The sequence below is a fragment of the Microtus oregoni genome, unplaced genomic scaffold (assembly GCF_018167655.1).
Source record: "Microtus oregoni isolate MIOR12 unplaced genomic scaffold, Mior012 000017F_ref0000208, whole genome shotgun sequence".
Taxonomy (NCBI): Eukaryota; Metazoa; Chordata; class Mammalia; order Rodentia; family Cricetidae; genus Microtus; species Microtus oregoni.
This window is the reverse complement of record NW_024543076.1, coordinates 22,407,415-22,415,817: the sequence shown is the minus strand read 5'-3', so window position 1 is coordinate 22,415,817 and position 8,403 is coordinate 22,407,415. Positions and strand designations below refer to the sequence as shown.

The 8,403-nt window shown below is 43.7% G+C and overlaps 1 protein-coding gene across 1 annotated transcript in view; it reads left to right on the top strand.

Moving 5' to 3' along the window:
* The first annotated feature begins 753 nt into the window (after positions 1 to 753).
* The window catches only part of Fbxl4 (F-box and leucine rich repeat protein 4), a 73,446-nt gene continuing 65,796 nt past the window's right edge, over positions 754 to 8,403 (top strand). The window contains exon 1 of the mRNA XM_041667575.1: positions 754 to 782. The gene's annotated coding sequence lies outside the window, so the exon portion shown is untranslated. The remainder of the gene's footprint in view (positions 783 to 8,403) is intronic.

The window sequence follows — 8,403 nt, the reverse complement described above, 5'->3', positions numbered from 1 at the left end:
TTTCAGAGAACTTGTTCCATTCTCAGCACCCACATCTGACAGTTCACAGCTGCTTGTCAGTTCATCCCTGTTCTCTTCTCGCCTCCATTGGTGCTCGAGCGCCAATATACATGCACATACACGCTAGCAAAAAAAAATTAAAATAAATCTTGTAAACAGTTTTTAGCGGAAACCCTGTGAAGACAAATACAATGCCAACTAAAGAAAAAAAAATGAAATGACTAAGGAAGACCCTTGACAGCATCTTCATCAGAGGTAGCTTGGGCTTGTAGATGTTAGGGTGAATATGACCCTGCAGGGAGCATTTGTTTCTGGGGCTGGAGTTTGTTAATTAATTGGTGGATCGTGCCTGCAGAGCAGTTAAAACATAACATTCCACTGCTCTGTGCAGAAACGCCCTTTGCATAATACCAGAGTTGAGTCACCGATCCCGAAGAAGCCCCAGCAGAACTACACCACATACGGAGGGCTGTCCTTGGAGGAACGAGGACTGTGAAGGTTTTGCAACTACCGCCAGCCCAGGAGCAAACACTCCATTTATAGACCGTCGCCGGCTTTGCTAAGGTGCTCAAGCCCCCAAAAGCAGTTCAGTAGTTGCCACCCCGGCCCTGGCCCCGCCCCTTTCAGGCCCCGCCCTCCTCCAGGCCCGGCCCCGCCCCGCCCCGCGGCCTCGGTCTTCCTTCCGGGTCGCGCTGGGCCGTGCTCGCCGCGGCAGCAGCGTGGGATCCTGGGAGCGGCGTCCGGCTCGAAGCCCTGCGCACGCCCGTCCCGGACCCTGCAGGGTACGGCCCTTTCTTCCTCCTTCCCTCCCTCCTCAAGGTCTCCAAGTCTTCTCGGCCGTGGGCGGGGCCGGGCGCGCGCCACTCCGGGGAGCGCGGGGCGGAGGCCCCTTGGCCCACGCTTGTTTCTGTCTGCAGTGCTACGCGGCTGCTGCGCTGGTTGGGACGGGACGTGGGTGCCGCCGCCTCCTCCCGCGGCTCTCTTGGGCCTGGCGACCGCAGGGCCAACTGCGGACTCCGTGCCCGCGGGTCGCACAGCCCCGAGCGATTCTGCCCACGCAGGCCCTTGCCACGAGATGCCCGCCTGCAGCCTTCTTCCCACCGTCAGGGGTGGGCCCAGCCACTTGACGCTGTGTTTGGCCGAGGGGCTGGTTTTGCATTTCCCTGGTTGTTCCAAGTGCTCTTAGCCGCCGAACTTTGGGGAAGCCCTCCTACTTGCCATCTGCTAAGGAGTAGGAAGTTAGATGGGTGAAGCCTGGGGTTATTGCTTGTTCCTCTGTAGTTGGCTCTTGTTGGGAGCCACTTGCTCCCTCTGCGACCAGCGCACACTCCCGGGTCTAAGTTCAGAAGACAGGTACACTGCTTATCTGGCACACTCTTGTGTATTGAGTAGAGGGTATTGAGTAGAGGGCCAGCCCTTCAGAGCCCCTTATCCTGGAGTAGATTTTTGGGTGGAAGCGCAGTCTTTAACTAGTGCCCCTGAGAGCCACCATACTACAGTCTGAGTATTTATTGAGTTGCATTATTTCCACACTTGAGTACCAACTTTTAGAACTCCTGACCCACGTCTTGACTCTTTCGAACCCTGTTCTGTCTTTGGTTTGAAAGTCAAGAGAGGTGGGCGCATAAGATGGTCAAACGTTGTGTTTACACCGTGATGCTGATGGTGTTCCCCTCTCACTGCTATTTTACAGTATTGTTTACAGCTGTATTTCGCCCGAATTCGGTCCTTGAATAGGAGCATTTCCGTCTTTAGCATGCCAGCCTCATTGCCCAGTCCTCTCAATTTTGGTGAAGTTAGTATTTGCCATCTTTACGGATCCAGCTTTGGAGTCTTCTTTGGTCTTTCATCATTGAATTGTGTATGGCGTCTCCCCACCTCCGTGGTTCGAAGTCTCACTCAGTTTTGGTGTGAGATTAAAAAATGCCATATTTGGTTATTACTAGCCAATGACTTCATCATTTGTCGAATTCTGTGTGTTTTCTTCCTGACAAGTGCTTATTTATATATGGCGGACACTTGTTCCTGTTTACTCCTGAGACAGTCTGAACTGTTAGGGGCGACCTACTTCCAGTGGTAATGCCATGCTGCTCTTGTTACTGCAGCTTTAAACTGTGTTCTAAAGTCTAGTAATTTCAACCTGGCCTGGCCTGTTGTGCGGATCACTGAATATTTTTATGGCAAACTAAGAAAGGGGCAAGTGGGATTCTGTTCTTTTGTGTTTGTTTGTTGAGCTGGAACTCACTAAGCAGCCTTGGCTGGTTCCCTTAGAGGTCTGGTGGCCTCGGGCTCCTGAAAGGTGTGCCCACCACACCCAGTTGAATTCCTTTGTGTCTTGCTCCATCCCTTTAAAATGCCTTGTCAGTATTTAAATCTTTTTTAAGTTTGCCTTCCCCTTGGTCACTTGAATTAATGGCCATTATTAAATAAATCTTCTGTTGCTGACTCCTTTCCTTCACCCTGTAGAGTTGCTCCCCACGGTTGTATACATAAAGTGTTTCACAGTCTGCACTTCTGTTGACTTGCATGTCTGTCTTTATCGGTGATCATATGCGTGTTCTGTGCCTACTTTCAGCCCTGCAAGCTGAAGGCCCTTCTCAGATGTCCCCTTGAGTTTCACCATTCCAATAGGGTACCCCAATTAGAATAGTTTTTTTGTGTTGCTATATTAGATAATACTGCTTAATATTATTAATTAATAATAAATACTGCTTAATGTTTTGTTCTTTCTAGTCATAGAAATATGTGCGTAAGTGTGTTTCATATAGTTTGTGGTGTTGCTTTTTGCAGCTTCTAGGTAGTAATAGTCACTGATGATCTTGTCTTTATATAGATATGTAACATGTCTTCTTACCTTTTAAAGGTCTTTCTGGTTCATTATTGTGGACCAACCTAACATTTTCAATCTCTTGATATTAAGAATATTACAGATTTATTTCTGTTACAGTGAAATGACAGGATCGTTTCAATGTGTGAGTAACTCTTCCTTGTTTCCTGTTTCCCTTTTCTTAGTTTGAAAAATACTAAGTGGAAAATTCCAAGGGTAAACAGCTTTAAATCACGCACTGTTCCGAGTAGTGTGATGGAATTGTAAGCAATCCTGATCTGTGAGCCTTACCTTGTCTAGTCCGTGTACACACCCGGACTGTCAGTGACAGTGCTGGCTCTTATCAGATCAACTGTGTACAAGTAACCTTTTTATATTTAATGCTGCCCAATTTGGCTTAAGAGTACTAATGTTAAAAATTGAAGTATGTCAAAGAGAAGCCAGTCATTAAGTGCTTCCTTGAATGAATAGGTGACTATGTTCATAGGAAGTTTGTGTATAGAAAAAAAGCATAGTCTGCCTAGGATTCTCTGCTACCCACACGGTCCACAGTGGAATCTTAAAACATCTCCTGGAGGTTGAGGGATATTATTGCATGTATTTGCATATTTGTTTATTTTCTTGGTGCAAGTGATTAAAATCCTGGGTGAAAGGCTATTTAATTTATAGCTTTTAAATTTGCAGAGATTCTGCCATGGTACTCTTTAAGTAGATTGTTGATAAGGAGATTAGGGAGATGGGTCTGTAGTTAAGAGTGTTGCTTTTGCAGGAGACCTGGATTTGGGTCCTGGCACCTACAGCCACTCCAGTTCCAGGAGATCTGATATTCTCTTCTTATGTCTGCAGTCACCAGACATGCACATGGTACACATGCATACATGCAGTCATAATATTTGTCCACAAAATATATAAATCTACAAAATAAAATTTAAAAAAATATTGTTAAGAACTGTCATGTGGTGCTGGGGATTGAACCCAGATCCTCTGAAAGAATATTTGGTGCTCTTAACCTCTGAGCCATCTCTCCAGCCCCTCTTTTCTTTCTTTTTGTTAATGAAGTAAATACACTCAATTTTGCTATACAAAAATGACTAGGTAATATTTGGTTAAACTATATTCCTAGACTTATTATAGTGCTAATAATTGGAGATGCTGGTTTTCTTCTTTGTTTTTGTTTTTTTCCTCTTCAACCCCACATTCCTAGTTTATACTCTTTTAGTTAAACTTGTATAAGCGCGTGCCCATGTGCGCATGTGTATGCTTGCGCAAGCACATGCTCATTAAAAATTCAGGGGTCTTCTGAATCCTCAGTCTTCCTACTTACTCTTTTTGTCCATGATGAGACAATGAAGAGAAAGGTTAAATGCAGATAGTGTATTGAGTAGATCTGAAAGATCCTTTGTCTTGTAACACCTTCGCCGTGCCAGAAAGCATGGTCAACAGGAGGAGGCTTCCCACATCTGTGCCTCAGAAAGGCATCACTCATCCTTAAGAAACGTTTTCTTGTTGTTTTGATCCTGTTTTCTATTCGTTTTACTAAACTAAACAAAAGTGTGATGGTGAAATGTTTTAGAAGCTTAGCTTTGCTTGTTAAAGAAGCTTGGAGAATCGGGAATGAGAGCAGATTCTGCAGAACTAACCATTATTAATTCTTCATCTTCGTTGCTTGTGAGTCCAAGCTCATGCTTCACTTTCTCACGAGACAAGGCTTGTAGACGGCAGGCTTCTGAGGGTCTGCTGTAGCCCAGACCCCTTGTGCCACCTCCTTGCTTTTTTTAGGGATACTTTGAAAACTGGGAGAGCATCCACTTACTCCTTTTAAGTTTCAAATCATGTGGATTTCCCTGCCCTTTCCCCGTGTTTCATTTGCCTGGATTTTCCAGAGGCTTTAAACTGGGCAATGGTTGTTTTTCCTCCGTTGCCCCATTTAAGAACTCTTCCTTTGTAATCTGTATTGGAGCTTTGTGCTTGTCAGTTTTTGTCAGTATAACAAAGTACCTAAGACAATCAGTTTAAGAAGAGAAAGGGTTTATTTTAGATCAGGATTTTAGAGATTCTAGTAGTGGTCAATTGTCCCTGTTCCTTTAGGCCAGTGGTGGCATAGAGCATCATGACAGAGCATGTGGAGACTGCCTGTTGACCTCGTGGAAGTTGGGAAGCGTAGAAGGACCCAAAGTCCCCATCTCCTGTTCAACGCTTTGTCTCCGATGACCACTTTAATTTACCTCACCTCTTAAAGAATCGATTATCTCCTATAGTGCTGAGAGGCTGGAAACTAAGCCTTCAACACATCAGCCTTGTGCCAGGGGTGGAGAATATTGAACCAAATCATAGCAGTCCCTGGTGTAATTTTGAAAATATTTTTGTTCTTAAGGCATAAAAAGATTTCGTATCAAAATATGTTTGTTTATGTTTTTCAGTATGTGGATTTATGAATACAAGTGCAGTGCTCTTGGAGGCCGTAAGAGGGTATTGGGTTCCCTGAAGCTGAAGTTATAGCTGGTGGTGAGCCAATGAGGTGGGTTCAGGGAACTTCAGTCCAAAGCCAGAGTGCTATGCACTCCTGATGTCTGAGCCCTCTCTCCACCACCTCCCTCTCCAAACAATACAATGCTTAATTGGAGCATTGATTTAGAGAAAGAGAGGCACTGAAAGGCTTAAGATGCCATCTTCATATTTTTTTACTTGTGCTCTGCGTTTTTTCCTTATGTTTTAAACGTGTAGGATTGGAATGTAACTAATTGTGATGAAAGAAATGAGAGGCCAACTCTTGATCTTTGCTACTGAGTAGTGTGTCTAATTCCAGAACAGCGGTAACTTTGCTTTTCACTCTTACCCTCTGTCTTGCCTCTTGGTTTGTCTCTTGTCTTGGGCTGTTGCTCTTAATTTATTGCTCACTTCCTTCCTTCCTTTCTTTTTCTTTTTGGAGAACTTTTTCCTTGTACTTTTTCTAGTTCTTCGTAGTCATCTTGAAGTCTTATCATAGATTTGGAGTGCAAAAGCTGTTTCGTATTTGAGAAAATAACTTTCTTTTACTTCTCCAATCATATCTCTCATGAATCTTTCTTTAATTTCAATCAGAGTTCCTTTGTGGCCAGAGTCAAATCTCTTTTATGTATTCAGGGACTGCTTTTGTACTAACAGAAGTTGCCGCTTTTTTACATTCTCTTTGAACAGTAAAATTTCAATATGTGTCCTATTCCTTCTTGGATGGCTTCAGGGAAGTTCATGCATTTGATTCTTTCCTATTGTGTTTCAGTTTTTATTATCCATTTTTCTCCTTTTTCTTCATATCAAGATATGGAAATTTTTTCATATGAACCTTGTCTTGAAGAATCACTGATTTCATTTTTCTGTTTTTTGAAGCTCTTTATTTTTCTTCTTGCGTAAATCTATATAAAACAGGAAATGTGTCTTGAGCTCTTAGTGTCATACCCTAGATCAGGCATAGTTAAAAGTAGGGTACATTCTCTGAATTTGAGGATCTCATAGTTTGTTGGAAAGAAACATATCTTTGCAGGTGAGAAATGGGGCTAAGAGAAAGTAAAGGAAACATGAATGGTTCATACATCCTCTACCTGACATTGAACAAGAGGAAGGAGGCATGCCCAGCCTCACCTCAGCAGAAGACTCGAAGATACCAGGCATGGATACTCAGTGCAATTGTGGGTAGGACCATGGATCTGCAGGAAGTGGGGGAGGGCTGTGGAAGAAGAGGGGATGGGTCTCCAGGAAGGCTAGGGGGCTTGAAGAAGAGGGGATGGGTTTGCAGGAAGAATAGGGGGTCTGAGGAAGAGGAGGGGATGGGTCTGAAGGAAGAGTCAGGGCCCAGTGGAAGAGAAGGGATGGGAAGACAGGAAGAGTTGGGAGTTGTAGAAAAGAAGGGGTGGGGAAGATAGATTAGGGGGACTGTGGAAGAGAGAGGACAGGGAAGACAGGAAGGGAGGCTGTGGAAGAGGAGGGGATGGGTCTGCAGGAAGAATGGGGGGCAGTGGAAGAGAAGGGACAGGGAAGACAGGAAGAGTGGGGAGTTGTGGAAAGAAGAGGTGGGGAAGACAAGAGTTGGGAGGCTGTGGAAGAGAGAGGACAGGGAAGACAGGAAGGGGGTGCTGTGGAAGAGAAGGTTCAGGGAAGATAGGAAGAGTGGGGGGCTGTGGAAGAGAGAAGACAGGGAAGCCAGATGCCAAGGGAGTTGAACTTTGTGATATCTGAACATTTTCCCTTCTGTACAGTTGAGAAGGAGAAAGAGTACCTGGGGGGAGACTGAAAAGTTCTTAGAGAAACAGAGAGGATATAAGGATGTATGTCATTGTTCATGCCTATATATAAGGATGCATGTCATTGTCCATGCCTATATATAAGGATGCCTGTCATTGTCCATGTCTGTATATAAGGATGTGTGTCATTGTTCATGTCTGTATATAAGGATGCCTGTCATTGTACATGTCTGTATACAAGGATGTGTGTCATTGTACATGTCTGTATAATACAAGGATGTATGTCATTGTTCATGCCTATATATAAGGATGCCTGTCATTGTCCCTGCCTATATATAAGAATGTGTGTCATTGTACATGTCTATATACAAGGGTGTGTGTCATTATACATTTCTCTCTATATAAGGATGTATGTCATTGTACATGTCTCTATATACGGATGTGTGTCATTGTTCATGCTTAGAGGGGGTGGGAATGACTGTTGGAACTATTTCAAATACAACTAGTGGAGTGCTGTACAAGCCACACTCAAATATAAATCCACTCTCATGACTTTTCGTATGTTTGGACTTCTAGATTGAACCCCAGAGTCCTTTCCTTGAATAGCCTTTCTTGACAAGTTTCAGTCAGATTTAGAGATGACAGGCATCTCTTCTTGATCTGTCACCACACTGATCATATTGGTATTGTGCTATGGGATCGGGCTCCATCATTTCTCCTGTCACTTAGGGGCAAATTTTTAGATGGCTTTTAAAGTATTTTGTGTGACCTGCCTGTGCTTTAATGCCTGTGTCCTCCCTTTTCCCTGATCTTTTCACCTTCTTATAAGTCGAGAATCCCCTGTTGAGTTTTAAACTTGTTTTCCAGGTTCTGGGTGGGGATCATTCTGTTGCCATTTTTTGTTTATTTTTGTGAAGTCCCTTTCTGTGTGCCAAAGCATGACTCTGATCCAGCTTCTAGTGGCTCCTGCGATCCTGCTTCTCTCAACTTCATTGACTTCCTTCTCACTTCCAGTCTTGCTAGTAAATGTATGTCCTCACTGGTCTATACCTCTTAATTTCTCTTTTCCACTGTTAGTGCTTTCTATGTGATTGTATTATTTAACTTGGGTAAGCATTTTATAATGTGAAAGATGTGATTGAAAATAAAGTTGTATTTTATTAAAACCATGTTGTATAACACAAGCTATTTCCCAAGGAACACGAGAGTCTCAAGATACAGTTTAAAATGGCGGTTTCTTTGTGTTCCTTGATCGTACTTATGTGAAGTTTGCTGTGTCCTGGTGAGTTTCTTGTAGAGGACAAGCTCTAGAGAAACTGGGAGTGTTGCTCAAGCGCAAAGGCTTGTCTCTTCAACACA